Source organism: Equus caballus, chromosome 28, assembly GCF_041296265.1.
Source record: "Equus caballus isolate H_3958 breed thoroughbred chromosome 28, TB-T2T, whole genome shotgun sequence".
NCBI lineage: Eukaryota > Metazoa > Chordata > Mammalia > Perissodactyla > Equidae > Equus > Equus caballus.
The window spans coordinates 50,285,262-50,308,998 of record NC_091711.1 but is presented as its reverse complement, the minus strand read 5'-3'; the positions used below and the strand labels follow the sequence as shown (position 1 = coordinate 50,308,998).

At 49.6% G+C, this 23,737-nt stretch overlaps 1 long non-coding RNA gene across 1 annotated transcript; it reads left to right on the top strand.

Moving 5' to 3' along the window:
- Positions 1 to 1,869: 1,869 nt before the first annotated feature.
- LOC106782734 (uncharacterized) lies at positions 1,870 to 9,834 on the top strand. Its single transcript, XR_001380021.3, has 5 exons — positions 1,870 to 2,031; positions 2,289 to 2,539; positions 7,824 to 8,470; positions 8,809 to 9,036; positions 9,568 to 9,834. It is a non-coding gene; the product is annotated as an uncharacterized lncRNA (long non-coding RNA).
- The last annotated feature ends 13,903 nt before the right edge of the window (positions 9,835 to 23,737 follow it).

Genomic DNA, 23,737 nt, shown 5'->3' with positions numbered 1-23,737 from the left:
AACCAATGCAGACACTCCATCCATTGAATCCTCAAAGTGGCTTAAGCTTCTCAGTATGGTTCTCAGGGCTGCCTTATTCATTTTTAGGAGTTGGCACCACTGCTGTGTCACACTTGGACTATTGAAACAGCACCTTTGCCCACCGGCTCTGCTCCGTCTCCTCGTGGTCATCCGCCCTCCTCCTGCCTCTCCTTGTCTAGAAGAAAGAGCCACCCCAGGATGGGAATCCAGGCAAGATTACCATACCCACTGACAGTGAAGATGGGCACAACCCACGACGCAGCAATCCTACTTGGAGGCACGGGCCTGGGATAAGGTCTTGTGTTTGGGCAGAAGGAGACATCTCAAGGAGATGTTGTTTATTAAAGGAAAAGTAACTAGAGATAAATGAAACACCCTTCTATATCAAATGGGTTTTCTACAGCACTACATAATCACATCTATGTAATGAAGTATTACATTAGCTAAAGTCAACTAACAAGACCTGAATGTATTCCACTAGTCATTAGGGTAAATTAACTAGACCAACACGTGCTATACTAGTCGTTAGGTGAATTAACTAGACCTACATGTACTACACTGGTATCCAAGCCCCTTGATGGCAGGTGTTTTCTTGTGTGCTCTATTCACTTCTGTATTTTTCAGGGGCTGGAAGACTACGGCACACAGTAGGAACTTGCATCAGTCAGCTTTCGCTGCGTGACCTACTGCACCAAAACTTAGTTGCTTAAGACAACACCTGTTTATTTGCTCAGGGTCCTGTGATTGATGACTCGGGCTGGGCTTAGTCGGGCTTACTCCTGCACACCTGATGAGCCCTTAATTATTGTTTAGTTCTGCTTCTTGGGATCAGCTGGCTGTTGGCTGGACCGCGTGTCCCTCACCGTCTGGCTGGCTAGTCCAGTCTTGTGCAGGTGATGGCGTAATTCCAAGAACAGCCAAGGAACAAGCCATAACACACACCGAATTTGCTAAAATCTGATTGCCCAGTGCAAGCCATGTGGCCACTCCAGGCTCGAGGACTGTAGAAAAGGACTCCCCCCATTGATGGGGGGGAGATCCTGTGGCCATTTTGCCTTCTAACACATTGCTAAATAAGTATTTCTTGAATGAATGACTAAATTAGCATTAAGAAGATCATGCAAAATCATTATATTGAGTGGAAAAAAATCAAAGTCATATAAAGTTTAGCACCAATAACAGTACACTTTATTGCTGTATACAATGAAATATAATTGAAAGCATCCAAGTGATGGCTCCAATTACCTTCAGGATTGTGGTCAACTCTGGGGAAGCAGAGAGGAGAATGGGGTTGCAGAGACGACAGGAGACCTGATGGTATTTGGATTTTTTTTTTCTTTTAAGAGCTAAAAAACAAATGTCAAATGCTAACATTTATAAAAGCATGGTGCTGGCTACAAACACACATTAAAAAAAGGCTGATTGAGACCACACACACACACTGAATATCCAAACATCTTTCTTTTTCTTGAAATTCTTCAGTGTCCCCATCAGGTAGAGAATAAAATTTGAGCTTTTAAACAGGTGACAAGGCCCTCTGTGATCTAACACCTACTTCCACCTCTCGCCACTCACACAGTGGTCAGCTTGCATTTCCTCCCATGCACAGTGTTTTCTGAGCGTCCTGAGGTTGCTGCACACGGTGCTCTCTTTCTAGAATAACCTGCTGCTTCACTGGGCTGCACTCTCTCATCCTCCCAGACACTCGAGCATCACCCCACTGGGGGGGGCTGCCAGCTGAATGTTTGTGTCCCCCAAATCTGTATGTTGACACCTCATCTCTATTGTGACCTGATTAGGAGGTGGGGCCTCTGGGAGGCGATTAGGTCATGAGGGTGGAGCCCTCACAATGGGATTAGTGCTCTTATAAGGGAGACCCCAGGGAGCTCCCTCACCTGTTCCACCGCATGAGGACACAGTGAGAGGACACCGGATATGAACAGGAGATGGGTCCTCACCTGACACTGGATCTGCGGGCACCTTGATCTTGCACTTCCAGCCTCCAGAATAGTGAGAAATGTTTCCGTTGTTGATAAACCACCCAGTCTGTGGCATTCTGTTACAGCAGCCGGAACAGACCAAGACAAGGAGCGCTCTGTGACTCCCCACACTCACCCTGGCCGAGCCGAGGCCCCTTCTCTGGGCCTTAGTGTTGCCTTGGGTGCGGCACTGGAACGTTGCTCTTCAGGACTCACTGATGCATCTGTTTTTCCTCCTGCCTCTCCCCATGATGGCAGCTCTGTGACCTCTGGCTTCTATGTCTCCAGGCGCAGCACGGTGTGGCATCCCTCTGGCACCCACTATGAGGTCATGGAGCAAAGGTGGACTGAGCGTTGTCTGAGACCATCTGCATGAGCCACATTCTGAATACCGATTAATGAAAGTCTAATAATTTCACGTAAGAAGACTGTGATAATTTAAAAATAGTAACTTAAAAGCCAGATTTTTTTTGTCAAAGCCGTAATCTTTGACAGTGGCTGTGCTGCCTGCGTGTGGATCCAAGCATCTTGGAGACAAGGTGAGGTGACTAGAGGAAAGTGACAGTTTCGTTCCTTGCTGCGCAGGTCGCTCAGTTACAAATATAACCCAAAATGTCAAATAGGATCTCAGAGTAAACCTGCTGGGCTTAGACCTGGGGAAAAAAAATCACAATTTGTAATAGTCAGCACCCCCTGGTTTACGGGGATTTCCTGAGAGCAGATGCTAATCCAAAGGAGCTGGAATTTCTTAGAGGTATTGTTTCAATTCCTTTCCTCCGGCTGGAGCTCTCCTGTTGATTGTAAATAACCATATGCAATTGCTGATGTGACATCTCATTTCCCAAACGGAAACCAAAAGCCGCCTCCCGCAGTCTCTGCCTTGCAGGTGCCCCCGCCCAGGGAAACGGTTCCACACGGACATCTCCGCTGGCATTTCCACTCCCTCACTGCCTCCTGGGGGGCTGTCAGGGACTGCAGGGCCCGTGCTCACCCCATTCTGCTCCAGTCAAATGCTCACACTTGCTGAAACATCCCACACCCCAGAGTCAAAGTTCTCAATAACATTTTGCAAAGAACTGAACGCGTTTTTATGAACGTATGGAGAAATATGATGTGGGTTTAATATTGCATTATGAGGTGAAGGATTTTAAAATATGCTTTATGTATGAATATATAAAATGGGCATATGTTGCAGTAAAGTTTCACTGTTGTACATAAAGAATATTATAATAAAAGTTGTAAAGTTAGCCCTTAGTGGAGGATTGAAGGAAGGAAACGCTTATAGCCAGAGGGGCTGAATTCTCCCAGTGCATTCTTCTTTATGCCATATAAGGCCACTTGCTCTTGCTAAGATCTTTACTTACGAGCCGAGGAGGGCTGAGGAGTAATGGGTGAGCCAGTCGAGTGAGGAATAAAACTGCTCTGAGCCAGATGCCCCGCCCCGGGCAGCCCAATCCAATGGCAACTGCAACTTTGCCCCCAAAATACACTTAGATCAGAATCGTAAAACTGCACTGTACAATGCCCCTGGAATGCTTCCAAGGGGGGAAAACCGAGGGAAGTCAAAGCATGGACACGATGTTCTTCCCAGGTAGATTAGTTCAAGAATGGATGTTGGAGTCACTCACATCACCCTTGACACCGACTCTGTACATTGAGTATGGAACTCCCAGGACAGGCTGTCAGTGCCTCAGGGCAGGGACTTCCCACAGGCGTCCTCCCACCCCAGCCCCACTCACGCCCACACACCACCTAGTCTTATGTTTGGCACAGTAGGCAGTTGAATAATTAGTTAAATGAATTCCTGAATTTACTTTTTCAAAAGCTCAGTGAACTAAACAGAAGACTTTTTGTGCCCTGTGGTCCTAGGCTGGGCAGACAGGGGAGGGCAGTCCATGAGGGTCATCGCACTGGAGAAATGCCTTAGCAGAGACAGAACTTGACCTGGCACTGGGCTGGAGGTTGGTCTAGGTGCAGACGGGAGAACCTAGTGGAGCCAAAGGATACAGGGAAAGCTGGGAGGAAGAAACAAGCACGCTGAGATGCAGGATTAGGAAGAAGTTGGGCTGATTGAGTGAGTGGGTAATGTGTTACATACTCAGAAGACAGAGACTGGGCATTACAAAGTATTGTCTCTTAACGCTAAGAGGTGGGGAGGGGGGAAGGTAATTCTGATACGCAATGAAGAACCATTAAAAGTTTTTGAGTGGTGGCTTCTGCTTCTATGAAAGATGGAGCAGGAGGGATAAACTATACCCTCCACATAAAACAGCATAAAACATAAAAATGGACAAAATATACGAAACAGCGAGTTTTATGACACTCTTCATAAGATAACTAAAGACAGTGATTACTGAGAGATGGGAAACAAGCCGGGTGAACCCAACGACTGCTCCACTCATCGCCTTGAGAGGGACCCCAGTGGGCGCCCTGAGTTGAGGAGATGGAGCTGAGGGTTTAGGGAAATCAAGGCAGGCAGAGTTCATAGGCTAGAGTATGGTAGGGGAGACCCTCAGAGAGAAAAACTACCTTGATCTGCAGAGCACTCCTCAAGTACTCAGCTGAGTACTAATTAGCACCTGCACATGAACCAAGTGCCTGTGGCCAGGAAGAGGACCACTTGGCAGGATAATAGGCCTGATGCTCACCAAGGGTGTGAACAGGGCCTGTTGCCACCAGTCAGACCAAAAAAAAAAAAAATCCAAGACTCAGGGGCACTGGGAAGAGAATTCAGAGGGGTCTGCCCTGGCAGTGGAAGCAGCCCACAGCCTGGGCACTGCTTTGACTCTGCTTAAGAAATCCTAGAAGCGAGACCCAAAAGGAGGAGCCTGTTTACAAGTAACTTAACTTCAGCCCAGAAGAGAGCTTAGTAACGCTTTCAGGAATACGAAGATGTTCATTACCCAACAAGGAAAATGCACAATGTTGGGGATTCAAAAAAAATTACCAGGCATGTAGGAAAATATGATTCATAATGAGAAAAACAAAGTAATTGAAATTATCCCCAAAAGACAAAAACATTAGAATTAGTAGGAAAGGAAACTAAAAGGTCATTTTGTGATGAGAAAGGATCAATGCATCAAGAGAACCCAACACTCAAACATTTATGCACCTGACAATAAAACCGAGCTTTGAAATTCATAGAGCAAAGATTGACAGAACTGAAAAGGGTTCTATCAATACAGAAATATCCACAATTCTAATCAGAGATTCAAATATGCCTTTTTCAACAATTTATGGAAGAAGTAGACAGAAAGGCAGTAAAGATATGCAAAATTTAAACAACATAATCAACTAATTTGACCTAATTGACATTTATGGACCATTCCACCAATTAATAGCAAAACACACATTCTTTTCCCGTTTGCATGGAATATTTGCCAAGACGGATGATATTCTGGTTTATAAAACAAGTCTCAATAAATTTGAAAGGATTCAATCATGCAAAGTATGTATTCTTACCACAGTGGAATTAAATTAGAAATCAATAACAGATATACCTTTAGAAAATCTCCAAATATTTGGAAACTAACAATTTCTAAATAACCTATGGGCCAAAGAATAAATCAAAAGGGAATTCAAGGAGTATTTTGAACTGAATGAAAATGAAAAAGAAATCAAAATGTGTGGGATGTCACCATAAGAGTGCTTAGGAGTAAATTTATAGCCCTAAATGCCTATACTGGGAAAAAAAGAAAGATCTCAAATCAATGACCTCCCCTTCTACCTTGAGAAATTAGAAAAATAAAGAGAAGGAAGAAAATAATAATCAGAATAGAGATAAAGGAAATAGAAGAAAACATAAAAATGATTGTGTGAGAATAACTGAAAAAAAGAGCTGGTTCTTTGAGAAGATCGATAAAATTGAGAAACCTCTAGCCATATTCATCAGCATAAAGAGAGAGAAGACATAAATTACCACTATCAAGAGTGAAAGAGAGATCACTGCAGACACCACAGATATGAAAGGGACTATAAGGCAATTTTATCAACAAGTTTATGCCAATAAATTAAACAACAAACTGATGAATTCACGACATACCAAAAATTGCTCAAGAAGAAGCAGATAATATGAACATCTTTATAGCTATTTTAAAAATTGAATCTAAGTTAAAAAACTTCACCATAAAGGAAACCCCAGGCCCAAATGACTTCCACAGTGAATTCTCCCAAACATTTAGGGAAGAGATAATGTCCATTCTATACAAATTCCTCCAAAAAATTAAAAAGGAGGGGATACTTCCCAAGTAATCCCATGAGGCCAGTGTCTCCCTGATGCAAAAAACAAAGGTGGATTAGTAAAAGAAAACTACAGACCAATGTCCCTCACAAACGAAGAGGCAAACATTCTAAAAACAAATTAGGCAAATTAATTTCAACAATATATAAAAAAGATACTATATTCTGACTAGTGGAATTTAGGCCAAGAATTCTAGGATTTTTTTTTTCACATCTGAAAATCAGTCATTATAATTCACCATGTTACCAAACTAAACAAACAAACATACGATCATCTCAATAAAAGTAGAAAAACCGTATGACAAAAGCCAATACCACTTCCCGGTAAAACGCCTCAGCAAAGCAGCCGTAGAAAGGAGCATCTTCAGCCTGACGAACCTGTAGCCAAGAAAACCTACAGCTAACCTCGTACTTAAGGGTGAAAGACCTAATGCTTCTCCCCTAGAGTAGGACAACAGAAGGATGCCTGGTCTCCCCACTTCTGTTCAGCTTCATACCCGAGATGCTAGACAGTGTAATAAAGCAAGAAAAAGAAGAAGAAGGCATTACATTTGGAAAGAAAGCAGCAAACTGTCTTTATTCACAGACAACATAGCAATCTATGTAGGGAATCTGACAGAAACTTCCAAAAAGCTACTGGAACTAATGACTGAACTACTAAGTGAATTTTAAAAGGTTACACGATATTAGATCAAAATACACACACTGATGGGGAAGATGTGGAGAAGCTTCTGGTGGGAATGTAAAAAGCTACCACCGCCATGGAAAAGTGTTTGGCCATTACTTAAAAGTGAGATGGACAGCAGCTGCACCATCCACTCTTGGGTATTTAGCTAAGAAGCAGCATCACACATCCATAAAAAGACGTGAATGTGAAAGTTTGTGACGGCTTTACTTGTGATGGTCAAAACTGTAAATGTCCACCAGCAGGTGAATGGGTAAACACACTTTAGCACGTCCGAACAATGGCAGACTTTTCAGCAAAGGCATGAATGAACTATTGATGTGTGTAACAGCATGGATGGATCCCAAGGTAATGATGCAGAGTGAAGGCATGTAGTCAAGAGAGTATATGCTTATGATTCCATTTCTACAACATTCCAGTAAATTCAAAGTAATGTCAGGGATATAAAGAAGCTGGAGGAAGGGATGAAAAAAGTAGATGAGAAGGGAGGGGAGCAGAAAGAGCTGGGAGGAAAGAAGTCCGAAGATCCAGGAGAAAACCTGGGGTGATTCGTGCATTCACTCTCGTGAGTACAGTGCTGGTTTCAGAGGTTCACACTTAGGTCGAAGCTTATCAAAGTGCACATTTTAAATACGTGCAGGGAGCAGTATGTCAATTTTACCTCCATAAAGATGGTTTAAAAATATAACAAAAAATGGGGTAGCGTGTTTAATTTTAAATTTCTGCCTTTAGAAACTGGCTTTGGCCACTATTAAGATTAAAATCAAGGTTTAAATTGTTAAATTGTGTTACTATATATAGATTTTTAATTTGGAGAGAATGAATTGTCCAGATAATTAAACTACCAGTACTAATTTCATCGTGACTAAGGCAACCACATACTTTCTCATCCAAACTAGATCACCTCTGGGAAGAGACGACAGGTGTCCCCTGGCAAGCCTGGACAGAGGGCCAGCCTCGTCGTGACCTCAAAACCCGCTCCCACCGGCCTCCACGGGACATCCAGGACTCGACTCGACACGGGTCGTCCGTCACTACCTGCATCCTGGTCCCCATACATCCCTGACTGGACTCACTCTCCCGTCCCACCCTCCCGAACCTTCTAAGTTCAGGGTCAGGGCAGGCATCTCCCCTTCTATCCTCAGATAGACAGCCTGTGCTTGCCCTAGGCTTGTGGAGTTCCCGGCAACTTACAGGCACTCAAAAATATGTGGCGAATAAATACACGGGTAAATGGTGACCTTACTGGTCATAAAGTTGAGTGTCTAAGCATTGTCTTACTTTTCAGCTAATTTTTACAGCGTAGGCATCTATGACACAGAAGCCCTGTCCCCATCGTCAAGTCCCAAAGTTTGCACACACTTTCATGCATAGAGGACGCAGATGCTGAATCTCGGGCTCCTGACAAAGTGCCGCCTCGTCTGCTGAGCGCTGAGTATTGACACAGTGGCTCCTCCCATGTGATGATCCAGCATTTCCTTCCCGAGGGTCTGACTGTGACCGAATCAACATGTCGACTTGCACCTTGTCTGGACTTTTCCCCTCGGTGTGTACAGGCTTTCAAAGAATGTTTTGCTGAGTCACAAATGGGAGCAAAGCTCTTGTGATACAGAAGGTTTTCACTTGGGTATTTACTGGTGACTCCCAGCTTAAAATTAGACAACTGGGGAATTCTCCGTGGAGCCTGTTGGGTTTCCATGGCAACCCTGGCCCTAGTAGGGTGGGCAAGGGACTGGATCCCACTGCGGTCCTGGTCTGAGGGGCCCTGGCCTGGAAAGGGATGCGAGGCCCCAGACATTACTGCTTTCTTCAGGCCTGGATAATTCAGACTCCTGCCCCGAGTCCTGTCCCCTAAGTGAGTTGAGGTTGCTTTGCATTAACCAGCTCTGGTCAGAGTGCACATTGGTGCGAAGCTGGGCTGCAGAGGCAACGGCCGTCTGCTTCCGCTGGGATTATAATCATCCTGAGCGACAGCATAGACAGCTTGTGTTGCGAACCTTCCATGATTCGGCGCTGGTTTGCTGTCTTTCAAACAACATCTAGGATCAGATATCGTGATTCCATCTTCCAGAGCCGTGAGCCAGGTCCTGGCACCTAGGCGTGCACCTCCAGGTTGGAACCCGTGTCTGCTCCACTCCTCATCGCGCTCTCCCGCACTGCTTCACTTTCCTCCAAGATAATTAGAGGAAAAAATAAATTGTATCATTTGAAAGGATTCAAATTCTACCTATTATTTCAGAAGTTAAATAAAAAACCTCCTCAGGGAATGAGAAAGGTTGAGAGCCATTAACGGAACAGTGGGGCTCAGATCCAGCTACGTATTTGACAGGCTGCAAAAGGCTTGGAAGCTGCGTGAACGTTTTGACAAGTCTGAGATGAACAGGAGAAATGGCTCTGGAAAGTGATTGGGTGGAGCGGGGGCGGGGTGGGGAGGGCGTCCTCCTTAGGAGACCCTCCTGGGGGAGAGGGTGGGGACCCTGGGGAGGTTCCTGTCTGGTGAGGGGGACCGGGCTTCATTTCATCTCAGCTGTAGCTTCTCTTTGCAGTCAGCCCAGCCCCAGAGGGGACTTCATTTAAGAAGTGAGGGACTCCCTGTGGACCTGTTGTAAATCTATTAATTGACTGACATCACAATGCCTGCAGGTGCACGGAGGAGCGCAGCTGAGAGGCACTTGAGTCGAGATGAGGTTCCTGCACAGTGCGGGCTGCTGCTGGGTGATGCTGGATCAACGGGAGCAAAGTGTCCCCTCGACCGGCCTGTCCTTCCCGGGAGAGCCAGGCCACGGCCCTGCTTCTGAAACAGGACCAGGAGCGACAGATTATTTATACAAAACGGCACACCTGGAGCCCACGCTTTGGTACCTTGGCTTTGCTGATTAATTTCAAAGTTTGAAATACTTGAATACCCTTTATGCCCAATTTGAGAGTTTTCTCTTTCTAGTTTTCTTTCTGACCGGATTGGCAAAGAGGCTCTCAGGTTTCTAAGATGTGGGTCCTTGGAATCCAAATATTCCTCTTCTAAATCCCGCCCCACCCCACCCAGTGCCGAGGTTGCACAGGAAACAAAGCTTTCTGCATGGTGGACGTGTTCACTGGTGAACTTACCACGTATGAAGTTAGGGGTGAGTGGACAGCACCCTCCCTGGGAGCCGCCAGGAACGTCCGATGCAGCGATGAAGCGGATCAGCACTTGTGAAATGGCAGATTACGAGATGGGAAGCTGGGCTCCACGAAGCTGAGGGAAGTGACGCCAGGCCTGGGCAGACGAGGTCCAGAAGACCTGGCAGAGAACGTCATCGAGCCCCATCGTGCATGGGACCCGGACAGGGGACAGGACGGCTCCAGCTAAAGGGTGGTTAGGAGCTTTTGCAAAAATGGGTCCCTTTGTGATGGTGTCCCAAACACCAAACGTGACATCAAGAGAATCTTTTTGCTGGCTTTCTCCCTTGCTGGCTTGGAACAAGCCAGTGACATTGTGAGAGGGCTCATGGACAGGGCCACGTGGCTGGAAATGTGTGTGGCTTCAAAGAGCTGAAAGTGACCTTCAGGACAGCCAGCAAGGAGCTGGGGTCTTAGTCCTAGAGCCAGTGGACTATTAGTCCTAGGAAGTGGACTATTCCAGTAACCTGAGGGAGCTTGGACCTGATCCTTCCCCCGTCAAGCCCCTTCCTGGGAACTGAACGAGGCCTGGACTCCAACCTGCAGAAACCAGGAGATCCTAAGTGTGTCATATTAAGCCACTAACTTTGTGGTATTTGTTACACAGCAAGAGAAAACTAATAGACACTCCAATAGCAGAGTTGAGTCCTTGTGATGGAGGCCACGTGGACCGCAAAGGCAACACTATAAAATACTTATGATCTGTACCTTTATAGAAAAAGTTTGCAAAAGGACACAGTGTGGGCACATCTCTAAGACCCACTTACTTAAGCACCTGACTCTGCGCCTCCTGACGTTGAACTCGGGTCGCGCTCCGGGGAAGGTGGAGGCGTCCCCGTGGGCACCCTGAGATCAGCTGTCTGAGCATTCTAACCCATGACAACCGTGGCTGCTTTCGGGGCAGGTTCCTGGTAAATCGGGGCAAACGTGTTTATTTCAGCTGCCACACTTCCTCGGGGTTGACTAACTGGCTCGCTGATTAGATTGGTGTTTCCATATATTACCATCGAGTCTGCAGACTCCCCAGATGAGGGCTGGTCCACCCGCCCCGCTGCACGTCGCTGGCTGTTTGTGTTGGAAGCTGAGCAGAGTAATTAGGACGGAGCCAATGGAGGCCCGAGTGCGGACAGCTGTTAGGTGACCAGCGAGATGTGAAGGGCAACTTCATAGTCGGCAACTCTGATTAGAACTGATAACTTTCATTCCCACAATGAGTGAAAATAGCTTTGTTTCGTGTCTCTGGCTGCCTGGCAGGAGCTGTGCTTCTCGGGATGCGCCATCATCCTGTGGGACTGGCCAAGTGTGACCGTGGAAGATTTCATATCTGCCAGGCCCCCCTGAGCCCGTGGCCCCTCGAGGCCGCCGTCCCGGCAAAGCCCTCTACAGGCTGCTCTGCGGTGACCCGTCCTGACACTCAGACTTTATCAATGGGGTGGTGTCTCTTAATTCTCTTTACTTCGATACACCTTATTTTCTCCCAAAATGTTCTTTCTTGGTTTAAGTGGAGAATGTAAATCTGTCAAGTGCTCATGGCCGGGGGTGGGGAGGCTGCTCCTGGCTTGTGTCACTCTACCCAGGATCCCAACCCTCGATCCTGCCCAGAGCAGTCGTGAGCCAGGACAGGCCCTGCCTTCCTCTAGCTGGCCACTCCCGGCCTCAGGACGGCCTTGGTGTTGTAGCAGGACGTGCGCCTGACTGATGACCCGGGGTCACAGCTGCCCTCCGCCTCTGCTTGACCAAACGTCAGCCAGCCTCCTGTCCTTCCCCTGGCCTGGGTTTGACTCGCCCCAAGTCTGAGCAGGACCGAAATGCAGAGCTCCCTCGTCACCCCCTCCAGAGAATCTGCGAGAGCTGCGGGATGCGTGGCCCGCCGGACCTCCCCACCACACTGTCGGCCTCTCACCTGGCCCACTGCCCCGTAAAGGCACCTGGCAAGCCCCGATTACCCTGCCTGGAAAGAAAAGCCTCTTTCCACTAGATTTTGGGACACCTGTGGATTCTGAGACGGCTGCTGTCTCCTTATTGCAGCTGTCTTTTTGCATAAAGTCTCTCCTCCTCTATGTCAGGATCTGTTTTTGTTTGACACGATCTGGGAGGAGAAGGTGGCATCTGAGGGGACAGCTGTGGTTTGGACCAGGTCCTGCTGGGAGGGCTGGGAGGGGCACGGAGGGCAGCAGCCTGGCCGTGCGGGCAGCTGGGTGCTGAGACATCCGGGTGTGAGCAGAGCAGGACGATCTAGGAGACAGGCCGGGGTGGTCAGCGGGCCCCTGACCTTGCAGGACCTCACGCACATCCAAGAACTGCCCTTCCTCCTGAGCCCCGTGGGATCTCTGAAGGGTTTCCCCAGCGCGTCTGTGTGTTGGAGGGAGACGTCCGGCCGTGTGAGGATAACATCCCGCCCACCTGTGAGCTTCAGGATCATCGACGTGGACTCAGCCTGTTTATTCTCCTATAAGACCTTCAGGATCCCTCTGTCACCCCCTGCCCAGTCCATTGGGAGTTTGTCTGGAAATGAGTGAAACCAATGCGCCAACATGGGAAGAACCAGCAGCTCTGACGCTTAGTGTGGTCTCTGCTTCGAAAGCACCTCGTCTTCTCCCAGTGATGGAGACTAACTGTAACGAATTGTGTCTGTTATTTACTTCCTGATTTATGTTTCGTGTCAAAGAATTGTATGCACGCAGGTAATAAAATAAATTTCGGGAGAGGCTCATAACAAAACAGCAGCCTCCCCACCCCCACGGTTCCCAGCCCGAGCCCACTCTCAGGAAGGACCCCCGGGGATGCCCCCACATGGCCGCGTCCACAGTTCCAGGGGAGCTGCCCCAGCGGTGGCTGCCCCCTCGCCTCCCCACCCCACCCGTCCTGACGCGCCAGCCTCGCTCGCCGCAGACCCCAGCAGGATTGTGCAGCTGCGGCAATTCTCATGGAGCTTCATTCTGCTTTTCTTTTCCTGGAGACAGTTTAGGACACAGAGCCCGGCTTTCCCTCATAGAACCCCGGCCCAGGGTGTTGGAGGCCCCGTGAGACCTCACGCCTCCAGGGCAGCCCGCGAGGTTGGAGCATGAGTGACGATGACATGGGGAAAGGAGCCCACCAGACGCAGGAATGGGAATTGCGTTTGTCACAACACCTGCCCTCCAGTGTCTCAGGGGAGAAAAAAGCCCCGAAGGGCCAGGATGATGCATGGGTGACGGTGGCCTCGGCGCCACCAGGAGATCTGGGAGCTGAGGTGGGGAGGGCTGAGCCCAAGCTCCCTGTCGGCCTCTCCCCAGCGACTGGCCTGGGCGGTCTGCACGGACCCTCTGCCCAGTCTCGGCACCTGAGCCCGCGGGTGCTGACAGCTCAGTCACAGCGCATGGTGGAAACTGCAGAGGCTGCCACAACCCGCACGGACTCCTCAGCCGGGGACACAGATTGACACCTGCAGCAGTGCCACCTCGACGGCACGTGTGCTTCCGGGACGTGTGAGGAGGGGCACTTTACCTCTTCAGTTGTCCTCCCCCAAACCAACCACCTCAGGCTAATCCCGGGTACATCAGACAATCCCAGCAGAAGCCACACTCCGTGCTCCTGACCAGCACTCCTCAAAGCCATCAGGTCGTCAAAACCATGGAAAACCGGAGAAACACAGCCAGGAGGAGCCCAAGGAGAATGACGGCCCGTGTCGTGTGAGTCCTGGATGAGGTCCTGGACGGGAAAGGGACATTAGGTGACAACTGAGGACATCTGAACCGAGTGTGGACTTAGTGACAATGTATCAACGTCGGCGCACTGATTGTAACAAAGGTGACTTCACATTGCGCAGTGCTAGCGACGGGGGAGCCGGAATGCAGGACACTCTCTACCCTTTTGGCAACTTCTGAATAAATCCAAAACCATCCTAATATATGAAAAAACATCATTAAAAATAAATTAAACAAATGATAAAGAAGCGCAGTTTCCTATTTCTGGGGAGAGCAGTTGGCCGAGGCCCTGGCACGCACAGCGTGCCGCTACAGGACGACAGGGACTGGCCCTGGTACAAGCCACAGGGATGAGGCCCTGAGAGATGAGCAGTGAATGGGCCACTCCTGAGGCCTGCTTCTGATACAGATTAATCATCAGAAATCAGACCGTACCCACCGCTGCCTGCATGGGTGTGGAATGCTGGTGTGCGTGGTCACAGCGGTAGGAAGGGGCTTGGCGGGCGCGGGACAGTTGGTCTTGTTTGGAAATTCTCTAGCACTGTGGTATATGGACTGATCACTGACACAGGCAGCACGGGGGAGGGGACAGGTGGCTGATGGCCCAGCCCCCGGTGTGGTCTACAGGTGAGCCCCATACTGTCCACGTGCTGCCCCATAGTGGTCTGAGGACGTGGCCGGTGGCGAGGGCAGGGCTAGCGACTCTCACAGGTGCCTGTCCTCTTACAGGAGTGCGTTTCTCACTCCTCATCATCTAAAAGGGGCAGTTTCTCTTGCATATCTTGTCAACCAGCCATTTGGGGACCTGGATCCTCCCTCTAGTCTCCAACACGGGCCACGATGTTCCAGCCACCTGGACAGGGAAGGGGCATGGAACTTCCTCCCTGGAGATCTGGGCCAGCCCCGGAAAGGGAGCACGTCGTCTCTGCCCTGGGTCCACCGGGCGGACCTAAGTCACTCAGCTGCGGCTGCCCGCAAGGGAGGTTCAGAGATGGAGTCCACTGGGGCCTGGAGAGAAAAGAAGCTGTTTTGGGGGCACTTAGCCGTTTCAGCCTCATTCCCCCCTCTGCTTACGCTGTGCCAGAATGGACGGTCCATCTGGACAGACGTGTCAGTGATGCCTTGACCTTGGTCCTGTGAGTCAAACCCATGACCTCTCGTTTGTGCTCTGATGTATTTGGACTCATCCAAGTGCTTGTAAAAAATCTTAAGTGTATCTTTCCTGTTTTGCCTAATTTTGAGCATTTCAAATATTATGGCCAGTTAATCTAAAGCAGTGTTTTCAACCTTCCCAGTGGAGGAGGGATGACTCTGCTGCGGGCTGACTGGGCGTTTGGGGTGCTCAGCAGCATCCCCGACCTCCATCCGCTAGGTGCCAGGAGAAGCTCCTCCTCCCCAATTTGTGACTCAGAAAAGTCTCCAGACACTGCCGAGTGTCCCTTAGGGGGCAAAATAGCTCCATTTGAAAACCTCTTATCTAAAGTGTACTTCTGTGTAAATGTGAGGTAAAAAACAAATTTGAAGACCTTAAGCAGAAAGTGAAGACAAAGAAAATTAGAATATTCAGAAAAAAGGCAGCCTGGACTTTGTGACTGAGGATGTAACAATTGCTGCATGTTGTCACGGTGTTGTCACCTGCATGTGTGCATGGGTATGGGTGTCTGCACACGTGTCTCTGTGTGTATGCATGTGCGTGCATGCATCTGTGCACATCTCTGTGTGCACGTGTGTGCATGCATGTATCTATGCATGTGTCTACGTGTGCATGCACGTGTGTGTGCACACGAGCGCATTTGATCAGGAGGAGGATGGAGAGGAGGAAGACAAAGGCTGCAGTCCAGCGCCAACAGAGCTGATGAGCCCTCCTCCACCGGTGCTGGGCTGACAGCACGCGGCCCGACCAGGTGCTGCAGTAAATTCTAGGTGCATCAATGTGCTGCAGGTTTAACAAATCAAATCTTAAAACCTGAAAGAAAAACTACAAAGATTGAATTAAATATTTATCAAACGACTGGAGGGGAAAGAACATTATAAGTTTGGAAATAATAAAAAAAAAATCATAAAGGAAAACGGAAAGATTAGACGCCGTAAAAATTAAAAACTGAAGCCATTTTGTAAAATGCCATGAACTGGATAAAGAAGGATCTTCTGTAGATGCATCAATGTGGCTGGGGCAGCCACAGGGGCCTGTCCTTTGACTTGACCACGGGGCTGACGGCACGTCTGCCCCAGCCACAGAATGAACCCCCAGCCAAGGTGAGGCCAGCGCCTGTCCAGCGGCTGTAGACGCCCCTGTCTCTCATGGTCACTTGTGGACTCCTGTTTAGAGGGTGAAATGCTGAGTGTCCGAAGTCCTCGGAGGTTCCATCTGAGCAGAAGCCCTACTGGCTTGTGTTTCATAAACAGACAAAGACCTTAATCGTTGGGAACCTGGAGGGCTTCCTTCGCTGGATGCTCACCAGGTCCCCGCTGTATCAGTTTCCTGGGGGTGCTGTACCAAATACCACAAACCTACGTCTTAAACAGGAGAAACCTATTCTCTCACAGTCTGGAGCCCGAAGTCATACCTTTTATAAGCCAGATAAGATGTGTTGATCAGTCTTTCCAGCGGGAGGTCTGAAAACTGAGCTCTAAGACCATCCTACAAGGCCATCTTGCTTAGGGATACGTGTTATTAATTCAGCAATTAATTTTCTCTTTGCACTAAATTCTTGTCCCCATAGCCTTAATAGGACTGATTATTCATCAATATTAAAGTGGCAAATTCATTATATTCTAATAATCTGACATCAAATATTAAACCTCATTATACGATTGGCCGGGGATTTATGACCACATTCGTTAACTCAGGTGAGTGCTCATCTCCTGCAGAGTGACAATAAAAAGACCCAGGGTTGGTGCTCTCGTGTCCTGAGTAAACAGGATGCAGCAGACACCAGGGGAACTGGCCGTCTCTGGGGCGGAGGGAAGGCAGTTTGGGGAGACACTCGCTAATTTGCTGATTTGCCCAGGCACAGGAGGCATCCCACTCTCATTGAGGTTGCCCATTCATGCTGTCAGGAGGAAGGCCATCTCTGGGCTTCTAGAATTTTCTAGAGCACACCATTTTCTTCCTGAATTGTGTGCCTTTCTGCCTGGGAGGACCCTCAACCTCCCATCTGCCTTCAAATTTGTACTTCCTCCCCCAACACAGACCTCGGGCAGAGTGGTCATCCTGCCTGGCCCACACGGCAGCAGGCCCACCAGGATGGAGCCCCACCCCGGGAAGCCTTCTCTGCTGTGCACAACCAAAACTCATCTCTCAGCTCTGGGTCCCCATGGCCCTCTGCTGGTTGCATTCATCTGGCTGTGAGGTGAGAGCCTGGGGTTGATGTGTCTGTCTCCCCAGCATGCCTGTGGGCTTCTGCACCCCTCCACCGCCCCAGCCCAGCACAGCCCAGCACAGCCCAGGGCCCCGCCTGGCTTCCTGGTGCTACTCAGCAGTAAAGGTGTGTGGAATTAAACCTGATATCTCTCAGGGAAGATGAATGCAGTCACTGTACAGTGGCTGCCCCAGTGGTTTCTCTGTAGATGCTTCCAGCAATGATAACCCTCAAATGCTGGTCTACAGGAAATCCAGCTGGAACTCCCACCTGGGCTGTGTCCTGCATGGCTTCGGGAGCTGGAGAGAGCTTGGCGGGAAGCGTGTGCCCGGTGCCCAGTCCATGCGGGGTGCTGAGTTCAGTGCTCCTCCCATGAGAGCTCCCAGTGCTGCCGGGCGCAGGGGGCACAGCTGGCTCACCCTAACTCCCCGTGTGGGCCTGCTGAGATGCCCCTGTGCAGCCCCAGCTGCCCCTCCCCTGGTCACTGCAGCCGAGTCTGTGCCTGGAGCCTCAGTGCTCCCCTGAGTGCGTGGGCGCTGAGGGCTGCACAAGAGGGTTGACGAGTGAGTTAAGACGTGCTGTAGCCAATCGAGGTAACAGTCTCTATCTGTACCATTCACACACATACACACATCCGTGCACACAGACACTGCACACACACACGTGCCGTATACACACACATGCACGCACATACACAGACTGACAAACAGCCAGATGGCCGGGTGTGGCGGGGCCAAGGGAGCCTGGGCCTTGGGTCTTTTTCCACCAGCAGCAGAGCCTGGGCTTGTTTGCACAGCGGCAGAGCAGGTCCCCGAGAGAAGCAGCAACATTGTGCAACTGAGTCCCAGGCCCAGCGCCACTTCTGCTGCCTTCTGTGGTCAAAGCGAATCACAAAGCCCACCAGATGCCAAGGGCGTGAGTAGACCACTCCTCCTGACGGGATGCCAGTGAAGTCCCACTGCAAAGGGACACAGATACAGGGAGCAGAAGAGCTGCGGCCACTTCTGCAAATTATCTGCTATGCCCCGTAAGGCAGACTTCCAGGAATGATGAAGAACTGAGCTCAGGAAGACATTCCATTTGCCCCAGAGTTATAGCCATAAAGCAAAAGTGACATGGATATCCGGGTCTCCAATCTCCAGGTTACACAGCCGCGAGGTAGGACATCATGACTCCCAATTATGCAGCCATGAGAGGGGAACACATGTCATCCATGACTCCCAGTTATGCAACCATGAGGTGGGAATACCCTGTCATCCATGATGCCCAGTTTTGCAGCCGTGAGGGGTAACGACTTGTTAAACCAGTTGTTCCCGTCTTCAAATTCTAGGTGTCTCTCCCTCTGTGTGACCTCCTCACTAACAGGTTTGAGCAGACACTCGAATGCACCTGCGCTCCAGTTCCCGGAGAGCCCTCTCACTCAGCTCCAGCCCTGCAAGGGGGCAGCCTGCCTGGCTGGGGGCAGCGTTTATAATGGCTCAAGAAGGCTGCTTTCGTTATTTTCCTCCCTTCACAACATCCCACTGACCTGGGCAGGACCACACTGTTGTTTCCACTTTACACACAGCATCGTGGCCCCCAAGCTCATCCATCGCCCATCCTGCTAATTCCCCAGGGTGCTCTCCTCCAACATCAGCATTGTATTCAGTCCAGGAAGGTGAAGAAGCAAAAAAAAGAGCCTCCAGGCTTCACGACTTCATGTCTGGGATTTTTTTAAATCTTTCACAAGTATTTGAAAAGCTCTGAGTCAGACTATTCTCCTTAATCTGATCCCCAATCCTCCTGAACTCCTTACGTTCTATGTCATTGAGCCCGACTGAGTTATTCTCCAGTTATAAAACTGACACCAGAACAATTGTCCCAAGCACCCTTTGCCCTGTGGTCCCAGCAGCAGCCCCTCAGTGGATACTGGGCCGAATCCAGGCCCCTGAGGCTGGCGGTCAGGTGCCCTGAGGTCTCGCCCCAACATGCCAGTCCAGTCTCTCCTCTGCTCACCCCTGTTGGGGCGGGAGCCTCTGCTAGAGCCTGATGCTAGGCCTCTATTTCCCCGACATTTCTCCATGAGACTGGTCCCTAGGGCCTCAGCTGGAGGGGCCGCTCCTCCCTGCTCACCCGCAGCTACGCGTGCCCTTGGTGGAAGCAAACTTGCAGTGTTCACTCATTTGCTCGTCTAAAGGAAGATCCCTAAGTGCATACAATGTGTGAGACGTTGTGTTGAACTCTAGGTGGGAGTAGACAAGATCCAGAACCTTCTTGTTATTTCTGGTGCGTCCTGTGTCACTGCCAGGTTGGTAGACTCTCAAGCGTCATATAAATGCAAGATGTGTATCATCACTCTTGTATATTTCTGGGAACAAAATTGCTAAAACTAAGTCATGTCTCTTATATGCAAATGATAAGATGCCAAGTTCTCTAATTTACATGGGCATATTTCTTGTTTTCAAGTAGGACCTGAGAACAGCTGTGTTTGGAACGAGAGGTACCTTCTGAGCAGCAAACTTGGGCAGTTCCATCACCGTGAGTTAGAGGGACACAGACATGCACATATGCGCAGATTCATCCAGGCTCCAGGAGACTCTCCATCAGCACCGTACATCTCCTCGATGAGCAGCAGGTAGGAGAACGCAGCCCCAACTGCCACCTCCGAAGAAATACATCGCCACAGCTCAGAGAAGCAAACCCAGCTTCCTAGGCGGCAGGCTCCCATTTTAGATGAGATGCAAATGCTGTGAGTGGAGAAAGAAAGCTGGTAATAACTCAGGCTTTGCTGCAGAGAGGCAGAGCTTACTGGAACAGATCCACTGCTGAGCCCCCAGCAAGCACACTGGAAGTGCAGAAATAGGGTTTGTCATGGAATTATCGGCATAAAGCAGCGATAGGCTGTGCATCGTCTGCTCGTACTGCTGCTGGAAGCCACTGGAGGTATTAGTGCCAATCAACTCCAAGACAGAGACGGAGGTGCGGGGGCAACTGCTGAGGCCTGGGGAAGGCTGAGCGTGCAGCCCGCTAAGGACGGGCCGGAACTCCTGCTGCCCGCACCCTCGGTAATCAGCCCAGCCCTGCAATCCACTCTAGATGATGAGTTTTGAAAGGCGGAATTCAATTATCGTGAAAAGAAGAGCATCAGGGACACATAGAAAGAAAGAAAACACAGAATCCTCTTGGAAATGGAGCCGCCTCCAGGCCTTAATGGGTCGTTTGAAGCAACTGGTTTTATTCCCCTAGGGACCTGAGTACGGGGCTGTCATGGTCCTGGTGAGTGACAGCACCCTCTCAGGAAAAGAATGTAGCCTGAACAAAGGCAGCCGTGCGGCTTGGATGTGAACTGGCTCAGCCCACGGAGCGGCAGCTCTGCGTGCCTGACATTCAGCAGAACCACAGCCACTCACAGTTCAGAACAGTGAGCTACAGACGGAAGTTTACCAGGAAGACCACCTCCTCGCCGGGCACCTCCGGCCCTGCGGACAGGGCTCAGGGCAGCAGGAGGAGGACATCGCCCGATGCAGTGTTCCTGGACTTTGAGTGAGGGGTGCCATGGCTGCCCCTCTGCATGCAGGGGCCTGTGTGTCACCTCGACCCCATCTCCTCTCCGTCCAGAGACGGCGGGCCATCCCCAAATTGTGAAGCAGGCAAATTCAGGTTGTGGTGGCTCTCCGGGCCCCATGCTTGCCCATCCAGAGGACCAGCATCACAGCCTGAAAATCCAGTTTCCCTCCAGGGTCTTGCTGGGACTGACCCTCCACTGTGAGATGAGGCTCTGGAAAGGTCATGCTCCCCGGGATCGGCATTCTCCTCCTGGCTCCATTGTCGGACCCAAGGCTTTGGCTCAGTGTGAAAGTGGAGTAATTGCTCTAGCGAGGTTGCATTTGGATAGTGAGTTATGGTGGCAGGGGTGCCCCAATCTAGAGTAGAGCCCAGCAGGTACGGGGTGCGGTCCTGTGGGTGGACACTGTCTGTCAGGGCAGGATCCTCTGCTCTCTTGCCCAGATCATGAGGTAAACGTCCTCCCTGATCGTGGAGCACACCCGTGTGCTGCCGGAGCATCCGTCACCACCACCCTGGCCTTGTCCCCAGGCCACTGAGGTCCAGCAGCTCCAGTTATCCCTCAGTAACCACCTCAAAATGCCACCTCGCTCTGATGCTTCACAATCCGAAGGGAAAGCTCCATCAGTGGGTGAGGTTCCACGAGGAAGCTGCGGGTACCAGACAGAAGCAGCCATGCCAGCATCCCTGGGAGCATCACTTTCACAGCATCACTAGAGAGAAATGGATCTGTCTTCTCCAGGGAAACCTGAACATCGCCTCGGATGCAGAAAGGTCACTGGGCTCACATAAGCAGAGCGAGTCCCTAGAATGTTTGCAGGAAAACTGACTGCACTGTGCAGGGAGATTTTAGGCTGCGCAAGGAATAAACAGAATGCATTCTACCCTCGTGTGTGTGTGTGTCAGGTGTTTGTGCTTGGGCAAGTGTGTTTACCACCAGAGGACAGCAGTCTCAGTCTCAGCAAGAGTGATGAACACGACTACTTTAAATTTCAGACTTCTCAAAATAGCAGAAAACAAACCATGTTAGGCATCATATTATCAAAATATTACTTTTAAAAATCTGAGGTTTTCAATTTTTGAAAACATTTTCTATGTTTTAATCTCCCAAGACCATGAGACATTAAGTAGGAAGTTTTAATCCCATAACTAAGAGTTGTTTATGATAATCCCATGTATAATCAGCCAGTAAAGCAGATGCAGCCTTTGGAGAATTATTGCATAACATATTATGATGTTTATGCTGGATTCAGGAGGTGTGATTTTTTTTTTCATTTCAGTTCTTATATTTCAACTGCAGAATTTCTATTTTATTCTTTTCATTTGTTTCTTCCTCCTCACTGCTATTCTCTATTTGGTGAGATGTAATTCCCACACTTTCATTTAATCTTCTTAGACAAGTTTTCCGTTAGTGCTGTGAACATCCGTAGCACGGCCGATTGGGAGTCTTCGTCCCGTCAGTCCGAGTCGGGCTTCCTCAGGGGCAGTTTCTGTCAACAGCTCCCCCACCCCCACCCCGTGTCCAGACCGTCATCTCCTGGTTCTTGGTGTGTCTTGTAATTTCTTTGTTGAAAACTGGATATTTTAAATAATAGAGTGTAGCAATTCCAGAAATCCGATTCCTCTATCCCCTCCCCCAACACAGAGTTTGTTGTGGCTGCTGTTTGTGTACTGACTTTTCTGGGCTAATTCTGCAAAGTCCGTGTCCTTTCTTGTGTGGCCCCCAAAGTCTTTGCTGCGTCGTCTTGGACATCAGCTCATGATTGGTCAGAGATTCCCTGATGTCCTTGAACCACTGTCTCCCAACCTTTGCTGAGGGCCCTGTGTGTCGGTTGGGGGGCACCTTCAACGCTTCGGGGGCAGCTGACAGCTCTGCCCTAGCCTGCTCTTCCTGCCGGGCGGAGGAGAGCAACTGGGCCTTCTCGGGTCTTTCTGGGCATTCGCACAGCCCCGCATGTGCATGTGGTCTTCCAGATTCCCAGGAATATGTTGGAATTTTTCAAGCCCCTGCAGATATTTCCTTCCCCAGCTGTCCCATTAAAGTGTTTCGGCCGGTCTCTGGTTAGCCTCAGCCAGTGTCACAGCCTCAGGCAGCTGCAGTGTTAAATAATTACCGTGGATAGTTTTCTTTGCTTTTTTTTTTTTAGATTGGCACCTGAGCTAACAACTGTTGCCAATCTTCTTTTTTTTTTCCCCTCTGCTTTTTCTCCCCAAATCTCCCCAGTACATAGTTGTATATTTTAGTTGTGGGTCCTTCTAGTTGTGGCATGTGGGACGCAGCCTCAACATGGCCTGATGAGTGGTGCCATGTCCGCACTCAGGATCCGAACAGGCAAAACCCTGGGTCACTGAAGCAGAGCGTGTGAACTTAACCACTTTGCCACACGGCCAGCCCCTGACTGTTTTCAATAAATGTGTTAGACATGGGATTGTTTGCATGAATTCAACTCTGAGTCAGGCCAAATATAGAAAAGGCTTCAGAAGCGGCTTTTTAGGGAACTGGCAGATAGATCAAAGTGATAATTCTCTGGGAATGGGGTTTTTGAAGCTCCAAGTCCATTTTGCCCTTACTGGCTGCCAGGCTGCTGGTTTCCACAGCCACCGTAGGTGTGAGGCTGTTGATTTTCAATGTGAACTACCAAGAAGTTGGGGAGAAGAAGATGGGAATACATTAAAGTTCAGTGTTTTTCCAAGATTCAACCGATTTTCTTGAATAAATACTCCTCACTAGCAGTGTGACATTATCCCCAACATCAGCAGCAAAGCCAGAATGACAGTCAGGGTCACGGCTGGGAACCACTAAGACATCGTGGTCTCCCTGGGAGTGAGCGGTGGACCACCTGCTTGTGTGTTGCTCGATTTACGTGACAAATGAAACCTGAGCTCTCCCAGCAGACGGACAATGTCAGCCCCACAGGAGAGTCGCGATCCGTCCCAGAGAACCGACATCAGTGCCCATGTCCAGAGCCGACTGACGAGGTGAGGTCGTCCCCTTGAGGAAGGATCCTAAACACCCACTGCAAGCTTCTATGACAAGCACTTTTCTGAGAGTTCTACAGAAGG